This window comes from Sebastes fasciatus, chromosome 4 (assembly GCF_043250625.1).
Source record: "Sebastes fasciatus isolate fSebFas1 chromosome 4, fSebFas1.pri, whole genome shotgun sequence".
Classification (NCBI taxonomy): Eukaryota; Metazoa; Chordata; class Actinopteri; order Perciformes; family Sebastidae; genus Sebastes; species Sebastes fasciatus.
In genome coordinates this window covers 26,263,015-26,280,863 of record NC_133798.1, presented here as the reverse complement: position 1 = coordinate 26,280,863, position 17,849 = coordinate 26,263,015, and the positions used below count along the sequence as shown (strand labels likewise).

At 39.6% G+C, this 17,849-nt stretch overlaps 1 long non-coding RNA gene across 1 annotated transcript; it reads left to right on the top strand.

The window, feature by feature from the left end:
- The first annotated feature begins 3,053 nt into the window (after positions 1-3,053).
- Positions 3,054-11,131, top strand: LOC141767083 (uncharacterized). Its single transcript, XR_012593767.1, has 3 exons — positions 3,054-3,118; positions 8,211-8,270; positions 10,613-11,131. It is a non-coding gene; the product is annotated as an uncharacterized LOC141767083 (long non-coding RNA).
- The last annotated feature ends 6,718 nt before the right edge of the window (positions 11,132-17,849 follow it).

Below are 17,849 nucleotides of genomic sequence, written 5' to 3'. Positions count from 1 at the left end.
CAACTGTGGAAAGGTGAAAAGGCGGTGCTTAACATTTGCCCGTTCAGGGGCGATTGTTTACTGGATACAGCGTTGGAGGCGTCCTACAACTAGATTTGCAGTATGTAACCTTTTAATGGACACAGTTTTGGTCTCAGGTAGAGCTACTGCCTTACAATCTCTGATAAGATCAGAGTGGAAACACGAATGTAAGCAGATAGTGTTTCAAATTATGCGACAGAAACGTCATGATACTCAAGGTTTCCGCCAGAAAAGCCAGCCACTTGCCATCTAATCCATATTAAACAGCTCTGACACTCAAAACGTACCATCCTGAATGATGCTGAATAAATAAAGATACAGCCATTTATTTCCTTTTCAGAGATAAAAATCTCTTCATATCTGATCTGCATGAAAACGATCAGGTCTAAGCAATGTTTGCTTATCTCTCCTCTACTCTCCCCACATATTATAAGAGAGAGATAAATAACTGGGCATTTCTCCAATCCATCAGCGGTATGAACTAAACAGACAGTCTCACTGGGGGCAAAAAGACCCTCTTGCAAACAAACACACCGTGAAAAAGTGGAACCAGAACTAACATTATGAGATGAAGTGGGGTAGAGAGGGGATAGAAAGTAACACAGAGGAGACTAATTTGGAATGCAGTCAAGTACTCAAGGGCCCGCAGCTTTCTGCAGCCTGGCAGGCTAATCGCAACACAAACGCCAACAGACAAGATTTCACTGAGTGCAGCGAACTTCAGGTGAACTCAGTGGCTCTCGCCAGGGAACGGGCCAGGGAAGAGGGACAAGAACACAGGTAGCTGTCGAGCTGTCTAGTAATGCTCACATCAACTTTAGCCACACAGAGTCAGCACTCAGTGGGACACGTCTCCCTCCTGCCTACGTCCCCCACGGAATAAAGTAGATTTCACAGACCGGAGAAAAACAACCAATCAGAGCCGAGCTGGAGTCTGCCGTCCAGCTTCAATCTATGAGAGCCGGCGGTCAATCACTCACGAACTCTGATCAAATGGTCAAACTAGGCAGCGCTGATCAAATATGAATCAATATTCGGTTGCTGTAATGCCTATTTCTTGCCTCAAATGTTTTCAGAAACATCTTGTAGTGTACTGTTTAGCTGTAAAATGAGAAAGTTTGTGACCCGGTAGCCGTGTTAAGATCTCTTGAGGGAATACCAAGCACCGCCCACATGGCCGGAGCACAGCCAATAGGAACGCTCTCTCTCTGAAATGACCTGTGATTGGCCAAAGTCTTCAGTCACGGGTTAGATTTTCTTAAGTTTGAAAAGAGAGCCATGAGGAGGTGCAGAAGTCTAGTTATCTAGTTACATCTTATTATGGAATTTTTGCCCAATGATGGCAAAAAATTGTTGCCTACTGAAGCTTTAAAGCTTTCATTTAAAACCAACAAATACAGAAGAGTGGAAGCTTTTACATCCAGCGGTGGGAGAATCACTGGCACGCGACATATGCTGGAGTGTCTTCCCCATGCTGGTGCCTTAGACGGAAGACACAAAGCAGACCTGGGATGTTAGCAGCCAGCAGTGTGAATGTGGCCGAGATCTGAGTCGAGCCAGCAGCATGTTTGGCATTAGGAACCAGAGAGACTCCACAAGGTCACCGGCACTCAACCCGCATCAGATCAGTAAGGACGAGATTACAGAGAAGCTGGCCCGAAGGGGAAGACATACACACACACACGTACATACTGTAGACACATACTGTAATCACTCAAACCAGCACGGACAGATCGAGGGACATGCTCACACATGCACTGTATAGCTGTATTTATTGTATGTCCACAAGGACACAGCCATCCATGTGAAGAGACACTTCATAGATCATACGAGTTTCAAAAGACACAGCCGCTCTGTGCTCTCTAACTAACATCGGAGCAGCAATAAATGCAGGCCCGGTTTTACGAGGTTCGACATTGCACCCTCAGTTGAAATTAGAATAATAAATAATACAATAAATAACAAATGATAATTAAAACAAAAATTTTATGAAACTCACGCTATTCGCCAAACAGTAATTAAATAACATATGTCATTAGTCATAATGTGCATCACTCTCATAATAGACCCACATTGTGGCAGGAATGGCTGGGGACTGGGTCTTGTCTAGAAGGTAACCCCCAAATTGCGAAAATGTGCAAAAACTCTCATGAGACTCACTGCCCAATGACTTATCTTAAATTCCCAAAACAAATACTGTATTTGGTCTGTTATCATTCTGAACTGCTGCAGCTAAAGACTGGAATGATCTGCAAAAAACACTCAAAGTAGACAATTTCATCCCCAAGTCCGCTTTCAAAAACTCTATTATAGACATTCTAGCTGATACATGCAGATGTTTCCTGACCAAATAACATTACCTAAGCTTTGTCTGTCTGTTGCTTAATGTTATCCCAAGCATGCTGTTGTTGTCTGGCTGCTGCCGTGTTGCTTTGCCTGTTCGTCCTACAGCTTGTTTATGCTCCTCTTAATCTGTTGTCGTATTTCCTGATGCTGTTTGTCTGCTACTGCCCGATGCTTGTGCACTAGTCTGCATATCTTTTATGTTGTACTTGCTGTTACATATAAAGCTTGTTGTGATTGTTTGTCTTTACTATTTGCTACTCTTTTTCTGTTGTTGTATTGCCTGATAGCATACTATTTGTCTGGTACTGTCTGTTGACTTTGTGCCTGTCTGCATTTTCTTTTATGTAATGCTCGTCATGTATGCCAGTGCTGTCCTTTTAACTTTTGAGATTTCTTTTTAGCCCCTATCCCCTCCTCTCCAGGCCAGGCCGCCATTGTAAATAATAATTAGTTTTTAATTGACTTGCCTGGTTAAATAAAGGTTAAATAAAATAAAATAAAAAAACCTTAACCATTCAAGGTCGATGCCTAATTTAAACCATCTCGCGCAAGTTTCACAACTTGGGGGTTACCTACTAGACATGAGGGGGACTGGAGTTTGAGGCTACGAGTGCCCTTCTGACTCATTCAGCAAACTGTAGCTTTAACTTTGTTATTTTATTTTATTACATTCGTCATCTACATACAGCTACAGCCGCCGAAAACAAATGATAAGCTGTATTCACTCACTACTGTTTACAACTTTTTCCAGGTTAGTGGGGATGCATAAAGCCTCTCAAAACCTCAATGTGTTATTATCACGTTAACTTTGACAGCCCTTTTCATCATGTTTGATATCTGTCAAGCTAAAACAGAACAGATTTTTTCTGGTCCAAAGACTGAAATAGAGATCTTTCTGTGTTAGAAATGACATCCTGGAACGTAATTGTAAGACATGTGATGCTTTAGAGGAACAACTGCAAATAAAGCAAACTGTTGCTGAAAAGGAACGACATGCTGTATTCACTTACTACTGTTTACATACTACTGTTTTTTCAGCTGTGTTCCAGCATAAGCTGTTCATACGGGACCGCGCTCGGGACCCGTAACACCTACACTATTATTGCTGTTGCCGGGCTGCACTGTTGCTACTAGTGCACCCTCACTAATTTGAGATGCACCCTTAGTCATTTTGTTCTGGAACCGAGCCTGAACAAATGTCATCCATGGATGTCTGCCATTATAGTGCACGATAATGAGCAGTATTGGTGATTAACCTTATTCCCCCCATGTCCAGAGCACTCAGTACCACCACACAGGAACATACATAAAAAGAGATTAAATCTTGTTTACATGTAAAGAGAGCAAAGCCAATGCCATAATGAAAGAGTGATTGGCTATAGATGAAAGTGGGGCCTGATAGAAGAGAGAGTAGAGCAGAGAGGAAAAGAAAAAAGGTCAGTCCACATGATTCTGGATGTACAGTACATGCCCTGTAGTGGAGTACTGTCACTTAGTGCATGTGGTATATGTGTGTTTATGTACACGTCTGTTAACACCTACATTTAAAACGTAAAGAAGTGGCACAGTAAAGCAATTAGTAAGACGTGTGGTTGTGGAAAAACTGCAGAAGTAGAGATAAAAGACTTGATTTGATAACATATGCTGTGACAGACACAAACCACATTTGGAGCAGATTGCGCATTCCAAGTGCACAACAAATAAAATATCATTGAAAAATACTGCTCAACACAGTGGAATATATGCAGTGTTTGCAGGGACAAAATAGACCTACTTATCGGGTGCTTATTTGCTGTGCTCCAGCACAAATGCCAAAGTTGTTTTCTGCAGCGCGGTGCACATTTAAGGAGGTCTTCTCACCCTGATTTCTTCTTAGACACATATCCCGGCTACCAACTGCCTCCGTCAGCACACACATCTCCGCACACACAAACACGAGTCTCCGAGGGCGTTCTCACGCATGCATGCAGAAGCACATGCACAATCATGGCATATGCACGTACACACCACCCACACACACAGGCAAATACCCCTCGGCACCTGAATTCAGGTTGCTATAACTGTATGGGCCATTTTTAGCTCTTTAATAATACTTGAATAGTTGTTACCTGAGATAACCCCAGGGAGAGGAAAAACAATTCCAGTCTCCCACAAGCCCTGGAGTTTAATCCTCTCTAGTATCCTAGGGAAATAATGCTTCCTCTAATAATTCCTTTGGTCTTTCAGTTCAAACATTGATGTCCTTTTGTGTTGGCTGGGGCCATTAGTTCTGACACATGTATAATTGATTATGATATTAACAGCTAAAATCATTCAGCTCATTTTTGCTGAGGCCGTAGGGATGGACAAGGTGCATAATGGCTTTGAGCAGTTGGATCCATAGCTTGTCCCCTTTGCTTTAGTTGGAGATGTAGCCATGTGACCCTGCACTGTTATTCTTGTCTTTCAGTAAGCCAGCAGTTCATTTCAAAGTCTCATGTTAGCGTAGTCCGTCTCTGCTAGACGAGTCTGGTTTGTATTCTATATAGTGGTATAAGGAAGGAGACACAGTCGTCACAGAGCAGTTCTCTTTACTCAAGTTCAAAGGCCACCAACCAACATTATTCAAAGGGGCTAAGTGTCCAGTCAGAGCCACAAAGAGAGAGAGAGAGAGAGAGAGAGGAGAGAGAAGGGAACCAGAGGAAGTAGTTTCTGTGCCACCGTTCGATAAATGAGCAGAACACAAATTACTTTAAGTGTGTTGCCGTGAGCCAATTCAAAGGGCAGTGCTGGGCCAGAACTCTTTGACCCTATCTAAAAGGAACGATTAGTGAGTAGAGTTCAAAATATGTCCAGTGAGAACACACATATTTACACAGATATGTATCCGAGCAGTATAATAATAATAATAATAATAATACGTTTCAAATTGGATTCAATTGAAACACATGATATGTTTTTCTGCACAAAGGTCCACTAGATATTCTCAGAGCTATGAAGTCTTCTGCAGTGTGTAGTGTGTGTGTGGTGTGTGAGTGAAGGCAAGCAGGCAGAGGAGCAGAGACTCCAGCCACACCAGCGCGCATATGCGAGCGTGCATGGGATCCCGACCCGGTAGATTTATATGTGTAAGAAGTTTCAAACAGTCCCTTTAAGAGCGAAAAGAGACACACTGGGCGTGCGAAGGGGAGGTGGATGAGTCCAACAAACACAAGGCTTTCATCCAGGAGACCGCTGTTAGTGTCCCGTGTGTCACGTTACAATCAGCTGTTCGTTCACAACGTTCAGTGTCATTTTCACTTTACAAACAAAGGTTTATTGATTTCTAGTTAACATATTATTTCAAATGAGCACAGTCACTCCACCACAGTGCCTCTTCACACAACACAGTCATGAATGAAATCTTTCTTTTGGGAAATCATTTATTGTGTCTGCAACTCAACAGGAACAGCTGATTGCCATTTGCGGGAGCACATGCGGCCTGTAAAGGCTGTATCGCCCAGTTTATAGTCTACAAATAGGCCTACACATTTACTGTCCGTGGTAATAGCAAAGATATATCTTTGTTAAACTTTAATGTTTCTTGTAACCTAATAATCACAATTGTGGCCAAACAAGTGTTTGCAGTTTAGTAATCAGGCATAACAATTACGTGTTATGGGTAATACTATGTTTCCGATAATATGTGTTTGGTATGTCTAATATCTATATAATATATATATTTATATTTAGAAACTAGACTGTAATTATAATGATTTACTGATTGGTTGTAGAAATTATCTCTTTTGCATTATGACTGCATTATTTCACCTGCTCTTTGCCCTAGAGATTATAACCAACCCAGTACTTTTTACCAGTTTAAATATAAGCCGTAATAGGCCCACAACCCATAAAAGTACCTGGCAGTAGTAGGCAGCTCAGTCCATAGGGACTTGGCTTGGGAACCGGAAGGTTGCTGATTCAAGTCCCCGAATGGACCAAGTACTGAGTGTGAACTGATCGCTGGAGAGATGCCAGTTTGCCTCATGGGCACTGCTGAGGTGCCCTTGAGCAAGGCACCAAAGCCCCAACAGCTCGGGGCACCTGTCAGGGGCGGCCCACTCGCTCTGACATCTCTCTCATTAATGCATGTAGGGCCTGTGTGTACTATGTAATATGTCAAATATAACAGAGTGAAAAAATAAATTGAATTTCCCCTCGGGGATTAATTAAGTGCCTTTCTTCTTCTTTCTATATGTGACAGATTATAGCCCACCCATGTCCTTTTTGCCTGTTAAAATACCTTAAAGAAGCAATACAACCCATAAAATGTAGATTCCACTTGCCTAAAAGTGATTACAGCTCCATTACTGATATTTAAACTGGTAAAAAAGTACTGGTTTGTTCATAATTGCAATAATATCGATGTATATTACACCCTAATGGTCCAGTAGGTGGCGCCCCCTGTGCTGGGTTTATCAGCGAGGGTAAGAACCTTCACTCAGGTAGCAGGTGTTGCTAGACGGAGGAGGAGCCCGGTTAGTTTTATGACCACGCCCTGGAGAAACATGAGGTGAACGCTGAACATGTTGACTGTGTGGAGTTTTTGGACATCGCAGATTAAGATTGCTTGCATGTATCTCATTGAAGAGACGTCAGAAGCAAAACCGGATCGGCTGTCTCCTCTGTTCCCTCCGGCCGCGGTGTGGAGGTTGAAGCAGGAAAAGCCAACACTAGGATCAGCAGTGATTCATGGAGAGACCTTCGTCTGGTCAGCTAACATTACTGCCAAGCAGCTGAAATATAGAGTGATATTGTGGTTTTAGCTGACGTGTGTCGCCTCACTATTTTTAGCGATGCTCGTTCATGTCTATGTAGAGCGAGCACAAGCGCGAGCCCGAGCAACAGGACGCTGACTTTCTTTGACTTAACAGCCACAGGTGTCGCTGTTAACAAGTCATTTCTGATTCTTACAAACAGTCCCTTTAACTAAACTTAAAGTTGAACATTTAATTTTTGCATTTCGTTGCATTTTTGCAAAGATCGTGAATCCAATATCGGTAGGCGTCATTGAAGAGAACAGTGCTGCATTTCTTTTATGTTTTTCACTGCTAGCATGTTAAACCAGAGTGGTATGATGTGCTCGTAGTCGTATAGCACACTTACAAAAAACGGCAAACTGACATTTTGACTTATAGGAAAAGCACAGGTGTTATTGAACATTAACGTTGGCTCTTAGTTATATGTAAGTGTCCAAGTGAGAGTGACAGTGAGCCAGCTCGCACAATACTAGGATCACGACATCAAAGCCGTTAAATGGAATTCAGCCATCATTCGTTTCATTATTTACATCTGTCCTTGTCCTGTCAAAATGTCCTCAGTAAAAACGGCCTATTGACTTTATCACCTTTGTTACGATCAAGCGTGTTTGAAGAAAACGCTGAATCATGGATGCAAATAAAGCTGTGGACATGTCCTCTGAGGCTATCAGCTGAATCAAACAGTGTCACTAATGCATACTTGCCAACCTTGAGACCTTAAAAATATGGAGGATTTCAAAACTATAGTGTGGGATCTGGGGGTCCTCCCATAGAACAATTTGAGTTTCAAAGACTTTGTTTCCTGCATTCTGGTGACTTTAAAACAATGCAAATAACAAAATAACAAATGCACCGTAACAGCATTTTTATGTTAAACTTGAAAACTGAACTGAATAAATCGCCCCTCTGGTTTGAACTTGGCGTGTGAATCTCTGGCATAAAATAATATACATCAGTTTTTATACTGATATACATAATATATATAATATATATACATCATAATATATAGATACATCAGTTCATTTTTTGCCCGTCTTCTTCTTTGTCTTCTTTGTTGTTTCTCAGAGAAAAGACACAAGGTGTTGGTGGAGGAGCAGCAGACTGGATAGAGGCAACGTCATCAAGGTGAGGAGAGGTGGACCCGAAAAACACTATCGCCTGTTCACAATCGGAAACTGCAACAGTCAAATGACATAATATTTATATTTGAATGATTGTATGTCTCTAATATTTTTTTTGTTTGTGTCTCCGTCCTCCAGAAAAAGTATGTAGAAAAAGAAAAAGTTATATTATATGTTGAAAAAAGTAATAAAAAAGTCATAGTATAGCATGTTGAAAAAAAAACATTTTGTAGTATGTCAAAAAAGTCATAAAAAAATCATAGTACGTTGCAAAATGTCATAGTATAGTATGTCGAAAAGTCAAAGAGTTATAATATAGTACATCGAAAAAAGTAATAAAAAACCATAGTATAGTATGTTTAAAAAACGTCGTAGTATAGTAAGTTGAAAAAAGTCACAAAAGCATACATAGTATAGTGTTCCTTAAGAGACATAATGGTCATAAACTAAAGTCAAAGCATAGTATGTCATAAAAATGTCATAAATATCATAGTATATTATTCCATAAAAATGTCAGCATATAAGTGCATTCAACCATTTGAATACAACCCCAAATTTGCATGAATCATGCAACTACTGTACATCAACTTCACTTAGCCACAATAAGAGACAGAGCTTGCCAAGATTTTTTTTTTAATATATATTATTTTAAGTGCAGTCAGAACAGGAGTTTTTTTTCTGTGACAGAAGATGTGATTTTCTGCTGTACTGATGTCAAGGGGGAGCTCAGGTTGCAGCAATGAAAATAATAAGAAATTATTTATACAACACTTTTCTTAACAAGGTTACAAAACTTTTAGAAAAAACAGCAGATTAAAACAAATGCAAACACATTTGATCTAAAGAGCGTTCAACAGTCGGCTTTAACAACAGCAAGACAAACTGATGCCCAAATGTTTTAAGTGAAAGTATCAAATCCAAGCTCCCCTGTCTAGCTAATCAATCTTGAGATTCTCCAAGTTTTCTCCTCAGTGTGGACAACAAATCTTAGAAATAAACAAAATTGTGAACTTCAGAAATAGTTCACCAAGATAAGGTGCTGATAGAACTCATACTTGATAGTTTTAGGTGAAAGGATCAAAACCAAGATCAAATCCAGTCTGTTTCCATAACATATTTTAAACCCTAAAAACTAAATTGAAGGAGCTTTTTAATGCAGATTGTTTATTTTCATATCTGTCATGCTGAAAGGTTGTGCAGACGCCTAGTTTTTTCCAGTGGTTTTGTGTGTTTGAGTTGAGTGGAAGTGGAATGACCAAGTAGCTGAGGTAATTAGTGGACTGCTCAGAAGACCTGAGGTTGTCAGTTTGATCGTTATGTGGTGCAGTGAATTATAAGGTCTAACACCCAAAATAAAGAAGTCAAATATTCTACAAAACAGCAGGAAGTGTGTCAGATCAGATAGTTCAGGATGATAGAAGACTGGTCTGAAGACAGGAGGTTGTGGATGTGGTGCAGTGAATTGAGGTCTAGTTCCCGGTATAGATGGTGCCAGGGCCCGGTTCGAGTCCTCACCGTTATGAGGACACTCGTGTCCAGAGCATCACTGTGGAGGTGGACAAGGTAGTACAAGACGTGTCTCCTCCCGTTGTTTCGGAAGGGTAGGAGGAGGGTGTTATGGTACACAAAACAACATTAATTAATTTTTTTTATTGGAAATGTGGCAGACAAAACTCGGTCATCCTTAGTTTTGGTCCAGAAACTCTGCACTCATCTGGGGAGAAAGAAGGGAACATTAGACTTTGCATCACATTCACACATCAAATCCAACAACTGCTACTACTAACATGCTTTCTCAAAGTTTTGATGACTGAGTGCCAATTTAGGGAGTCAGCATATGATTGACAGTCGCACAGGAGAAGTGTAATACATTATGACATTTTTATGGCATAATTTACTATGACTTTTTTTTTATTTCGACATACTATATTATGGTCCAATCCCAATGTTAACCATTTACCAGGGGACGTCAGTTACAACATACTATACAGTGACTTTTTTTAGCATACAATAAAACATTTTTAACATACTATGGAATTACTTTTTTTTCTCCACATACTATTACTTTTTTTCAACTTACTGTGACTTTTTTTAGCATACTATAGAATTTTTTTTTTTTTCAACATACTATACTATGATTTTTTTTTGACACACTTTACTCCGACTTTTTTTAAATACTATGATTTCTTTTTTTTCGACAAATTATACTATTAACATGCTATACTATGACGTTTTTTTTTACATATTATAACATTTTTATTTTTCGACACGCTATACTATGACTTTTTTTTACCGCTATAGTATGACTTTTGTTTTACATACTATACTCTGACATTTTTATGACAGGCTGGTGAAAACGCCACAGCACATCACCAGGATGGAGGTGCCATCCATGGAGGACCTCTACACCCAGCAGTGTAAGAATAACGCTTCTAGGATCATCAGAGACCCCCAATCACCCCAGTCACAAACTGTTCCGCACCACCGGGCTCAGGGACAGCTTCATCCCATAAGACTTCAGAACTCTTGAGCTCATCACTTGACACTTTACATTGTATCGTCACTTAAATCATTTATGTACTTTAACTTACTGTTTTACACAATGTTTACCTCGCTCTCGCTCTCTCTGCATATACATGAACTATATTCCCGTCTTTATTCTTTGAAATACTGTAGACCACAAATTTATATTATTTTTATTTAATAATGCATGCGTTATATTTTAACTTGTAATATTTTTTATCTTAGATCTTATTTTGTTTTTTACTTGTGTTACATAGCAATGCTGCTGAGATCTAAGATTTTCATTGCCAATCACTGCTTCTCTGTAATTGTTGTTTGTATGATAAATAACTTAAATCTTGATTCTATTGATCAACCTTTCAATTCAGAAGATTGTGTGGAAAAAAATGTATATTGGAGGAACTAATATAGTGAAAGAGAGGAGCTCTAACAAAATATTAGGAACACACTCAGTTTTGTTTCTGTCCCTTCATCTAGACCAGGGGTCTCTTAGCAACCTGCAGCTCCAGAGCCACATGTGGCTCTTTAGCTCCTCTCCAGTGGCTGCCTGGACATTTATAAAAATGGAAATGAATAACTGTTTTTTTTTGTTTACATTTTCATTTATATTTATCATTGTTGTAGGTCTATGGTACGACGGAGTATTAGGGCCACATTGAGGGAAAAAAATAAATCTGAGATTTAGAGAATAAAGTCATAATTTTAAGGAAAAAAAAGTCGTAATATGATACTAAAGTCATAATATTATGAAGTAGTAATTTTACGTGTTATTTTCTTTTTTTTCTCGTAAAGTTATGACTTTATTCTCGTAATATTACAACTTTTTTTCTTGTAATATTATGGCTTTATTCTGTAAATCTCAGATTTTTTTTCCCTCAATGTGACCCTAATACTCTGTAGTACATTTGCACTTTGTCCCTCACTGCATTAGACTTATATACTATATACTTAGACTATAAACTGTGTTACCTTCATCACAATGCTCACATGTTTTGCAGCTCCAGACGGATATTTGTTTTTTTTTTTTTTGCCTAAAATGGCTCTTTTGATAGTCTAGATGTTTTTTGGTCTTCCTTATTTGAGGATATACAGTGGGAGAAAGCTTGGAAAATGTGTGATAAATACTGTATCAATAACAAACTTAAGGAAGTGTCTTACAGGATATTACATATAATTTATCTGCTGGATATTGATTATAAGTGTGATTTCTGTGGTCTTGAAAAAGAGAGTATTTCCCATTTATACTTTCACTGTATACATACACGAATGTTCTGGATGGATGTAGCCAATTTTCTACAAAAGAAACTTAAGATGAATGTTGAAATAAATATGTTTGATGTAATGATATATTTTAGTGAAGATAAGATTGGAAATAACATGCTGTATATAATACAATTTTTTTTATATTTTATATTCATTAGACAAAAATGGTGAGGAAACCAAGCCAACTTTCCTGCTTTTTATTAATGAATTTAAACAGTTTATCACCACCATACCCTATATTAAAAACAAAAAAGCCATTAAGACTTTTCATTAAGAAATATTAAATGATTTATTTGGAGATTGTTTACATTCTTCTTTCTGAAGTCTCGGGGAAGTCATAGCCTAATAAAGCGTTACTATTTTGAACTGATTATTTGCCTGTTTGTGAGTGTATTTCACAGTGTGGCTCAATTTGACACATTACATAATGGATTTTTTTTTCAACATAGTAGAAGGGCTTAAGAAAAAGCTTTCTGTTGCAAGGAAAGGAGGAGAGGAGAGAAGATGGGACGAGACATGGTCTATGACGTCAAAGGGTAGTTGGTGGCACACATAGCCTTATCTATAGCCTGTATCCCATGGTTACCATATGCCGTACACGGCTGGGAACCTGGGCCGGAGAAAGCAGGGTGACGCACTAGGCACACACACACTGCAGGACAGCTGGCACCCCTCACAAATGCACCCATACCGGCACCGGTGCACTTCCACTGTACCTTAATACAGCACCAACGTCTCGCTCACACAGGGGGTGGTGTTTCTAAATCCATCCTGGGTTAGAGAGAACATAGAGGGCTAATATCTGCACAATCTCCAACTGGGAGAGGTAACACACCTCTATCCCCATGAGATCATCCTGACGGAGAGAGATAGATAGAAAGAGGGAGAGATACATCCAGGGAGAGGCGGAGAAAGAGGCAGACAGACGGGGGGAAAAAGAGAAAGAAGGGTCTGATAGGGAGTCAAAGACAGAGACAGACAGAAGGGAAAATAGGAAGAAGAGAAAGCAGCACATTATCTCTGTGTAGAGTCCTGGGAGGAACAGCCTGTTTGTAGAGTGATACCCATCAGCTCCCTGGCTGTCTCGGGAGATATTACTGCACTGTGGTGTACTTTACCCAGATAAAACATCCCTGCGTCTCAGATAGAAAGACTCAGACAGATAGTGGCAAGGTGAAAGGGAAAGAGGCAGCTAGACTGTCAGACAGATTGACAGACAAAAGATGGGCGGAACGGCTGATCACTCCCTTTTAAAAAATGCATGTTACAGCATAATGGATACGATTATGCAGAATATATCTTTTGGCAAATCCTTGTTTCAAAAGTTAGTGCTGACATAGGTAGCATGATGCCCCAGCAGAAATTAAAAGAGCAGCAGTGGATAGACATGGAGCAAATATGATTAAAGAAAGTTGTTTTTATAAAACGGTCACTATATCCTGACAGTGGTGCATGAGACAGGTAATCTGAAAGACATCATGTGCCTCTGTGTCCTCCGGTGCTCCTAATGGCATCTGCAAGATTTCACAGACTGGATTAAAACAACCAATCAGAGCCGAGCTGGAGTCTGCCGTCTCTGAGCAGCTGTCAATCACTCGCAAACTCCGATCAAACGGTCAAACTAGGCAGCGCTGATCAAATATGAATCAATATTCTGTGACTGTAATGCCTATTTCTCACCTCAGATGTTTTCAGAAACATCTTTTAGTGTACTGTTTAGCTGTAATATGAGAAAGTTTGTGACCCGGCAGTTGAGGAAATACCAAGCACCGCCCACCTGCCGAAGCAAACTTTCTCATTTTACAGCTAAACAGACTTCTGGGCATGAACTTGGAAGTTGGTTGTCACTTTGAGATTTAGTGATCTCCCAGACTACGCCCCCCCGTCCCCGTCCCCCCTCCTCTGATGATTCACCCTGCTGTGTGTCTGCCTGCCTGTCTGTCTCTCTGTCGGTCGTGCTGCCTCCTGGGGCCCTGATTGAATAACTAATGATTAATATCAACACAGCCACTGCCACAGTGACTGATTTACCGCACCCATTGATCCAGACCTTGAGATGTCAGGAAAAAAAGATGCAGATTGAACCTCAGGCAAGGTTTTGTGCGACTAAATTATCTGAGCCTGACAACTGAAATTCTGTGTGCATTGGTAAAAAAAAAAAAAAAAACTACAGCCGAGGACAGAACTTTTCATCCCCAGTTCTAAACATTAAATCAAATCATTTATTGAACCAGGTGTGTTATGAAAAATAAAGTACAAATCCAGGATTTTACATGTATTCACACCTGGTTGTTGCCCAGTATGAATATAATGTAAATTTGTTGGCCGATGAGCAGCTTCATTTGAACAGTTGGGGATTAACTGCTTTCCTCCAGGGTGTTTGCAAAGCACTTTACTTCTTCCTGCTAGAGTTTCTAAACATCAGGATAATGCCACACTGAGGTAACTCATCACTGTTCCTAAAGCATCTATTAAAACTACGACTGAGAGTTGACTTGTGGACAAATTTTAAATTATATTTCCAAGTAAATAGAAAACAGGACTTTGGTTCAACTTGTGTATGATTGGAAATCAAGCTGCTGCAGCACTGAAAAACATGTGAACGTGTTTTTGACTACACGTCTAATTTTTGTAACAAATTACTTTCATCTCTGCAGAAAAAACTCTCTCTTGTCCTTTCCCTTTCTTCTATCTGACTGTCGGTCTGACCTGATCAAATATTTCTGCGCTGTTTGAAGTAAAAAAAAAAGATTAGTCGACAGTGATATCTCCGACATGTATTCAGGCAACATACACAGTTAGTCCAAACAGTTCCACCCCTTTCTCCATGAAACTGGAAACAATACTAAATGTCTATTGACCTCATGAAGATGCAATGCTCATTACACACAGAAAACAAAATTGTTTTATGGAAGTAAAATGTAGCCAACTTTGCTGGACTTGGATGTAAAATGCAAGCTAAAGACTTTGCCATGTTGTCACCTAAATCAAAAGGGTTCTGTAAGGTGGCTATTTTATGGATAATTAATATTATTTTGGCCACATGGTGCCAGTACAACAAGCTGTAAACACAACATTGACATTATACTACATAATTACTAGTTTTACACATTCAGCAACACTGACACTCATAGAAGTTGTGTTTCTGGCCACCTGGTGAATATAGTTTCATTATTCACTCTACTTGTAGCTCTGTTTTGGCCTTTCCACAAATTCAAAGAGAGTGGTATCTGACCCTTTAGCTGCTAAATGCTCCACTATTTTCAACCCTTAGACTCTAATTTCTGCAGTTTGGTGATGGACAGGTAGGAAACAGATTCCTGCTGGAAACAAGGTTGATGAGAGTGGTGAGAGTGAACCGCAACAGTGAAGTTGTGAGCCTGAAAACCCAAAATATTGAGCTGGAACACGCTGAAACACTCTGTAGATCTAAGATCAGAAGAACCTTTGAGTGACCCCTTTCACATTATACATTTCATCCATTGGTGATATAAAAAATATTGATTATAGCACCTCTGGGGGAAAAAAACTTCAAAACATTCCTCCCACCAGATGATCCATAATTCACCTACTTCTAACTAACTAATACTTGCACTAAAAAGTATAACAAGATCATGCACTATACTCAGGAAGAAAACAGCCAAAAGGAATTTTTATTTCACCACACCTGATTAATGACCGTTTGCTGCACGCCTCATCTCACACATGAGCATTTCCACAATGAGACGTCAGTCAGTCAGTCGGTCTCTAGCAGTCGGGACGTTTATTGAACACTTAGTTTGATTTGGACAGTTAATTTCATGAGCATCGTGCTCTGTTGTGTGTACTGCATATAGATTGCTCTACTTCCCGGAGTTTCTCAGTTGCAAATTCCTGGCAAACTCAATAAAATCTTTATTTTTTTTTTTTAAATCTTGATAACGGGGCGCAATAGTCAAATACATTTTAAAGCTGTGAGAAAATTCCATACACATTTGTAAGTCCCCAGAGAACGGCTGCAATTCAAACAGAGTATCTTTCCTTTTTTGAAGTGTGTGAAAAGCCAATACATTTTCTACTCTCTGTGAGCATACTATGAAAAGTGAGACTAATCTGGATGGTAAACTAGTGCGAGGGTAGAATGGGGTCAAGTTACAGGATGAAATACTGATACAGGAAGAATCATTTTAAAAGCTTTACTGTTATCCAACACACACACACCCTTCTGTCTGCATCAATTGTAGTAATCCTACACTTGGAAATATGCACACACACATATATATAGAGAGTCCTAAAAATTAAGAGTCCACAGAGAGGGAAGAAAGTGCCTGAAAAGAGGTTAGATGACATTACAAAGACAACCCAATTAGATTATGAAAGATATTCTTAACTAAGTCTGAAACTCAATGATCTGTAATGGGAGTCCTGTGGCTTATAAAAGCCTCGCCCTGGAATAATCTGTCTCTTTCTGTCTCACTCACTCACACACATGTAACACACACATACAGAGGGATTGAGAGGCCACCAGTCACTCGTTTAGATCTCTGCGTGCAATCATCAGCCGACTGTGGCAGCATGTGAGAGCACCCTGCTACTTTGTTTGAATTTCAATCGCTGGCCAGCTAGTTGGAAATTTATCAGGAAATGCCACATTTATCCATTACGCCAACTCCGTCTGACTCTGCTCATGCACCCTTAACATGAACAGCAGAACGTGGTTACAAGCTGCACTTGTGCCCCCGTAAACAAACTATATATTACAGGTTTAGAAGAGGGGGGTGATGCTACACATCTGCCTCCCTTTACTCCTTAATCTGTCATATTGCAGCACTGCAAATTAATTTTTTCTCACTTTTGCAAAATGTGCCAGTAACTGCTTTGATAAAGGTCATGAGGAATAAATTGCTGTTTGGAAATTAATCATTGTTCTTAATTGCACTATACTTAATTACTTTATTTTGGGACCCTCGCCAATAAACAATGAAACATCTAAAAGGGGATAAAATAAGAGTGCTCCAGGGATGACGTATTTCTGTAGGCCAACCAGGAAGTCAGCATCGCCTTGGGTTCCCTCGACAAAAAGCCGATCGGATTTCTACACTGGATTTTTGGATTATTGCAGAAAATAAGCTCTGTGGCAAACACATGTTTATGATACTTACACGTTTTGTTCAGCAAGATAATCTTCATAAATGAACACCACTTTTATGATACTTGAAGTGTGAATGCAATCGCCAGGAGTAGAAAGCAAACGTTAGACTATAAAGGAACTACGCCACGGTCGCATCAACGGCAGTATATAAATAGTGGTAGTAGTAATAGTAATAGTACAACGAGGCGGCGTGATGACGTTTAGTATAGTCGCCTTTTTTAAGACACACAAAGGCTTCATAATTCATGATATTTACTGTCGTATTTTATATATTTACTGTCGTATTTTATATCGTAGAACAAAACATTTATGTTAACCACAGTCCTTATTTCAGGCATCAATTCACCAAAAACTCGACTTCGAACCGAAATAGCTAAAATGTTGACTCATTTCTGAGTTTTAGGACTCATTCCTGCAGCACTCTATAAACTTTACTGTTTACCATATGAGTCATTAATAACTTTGTCATCAAGCCACTTGGCTAACCACTGAAAGACATGGCCTTTTGGGTCATGAGTGATTGTGCATTTCTCAGTCTATTCTCTCTTTAACACTCTCGTGCGCACACACACACACATATAAAACACTTTCACGCCAACCTGAACAGCCCTGAGACGAGCCATGTTCTCCGGATCATTAGCCTCATGTATGCTGTAGATCTCACGG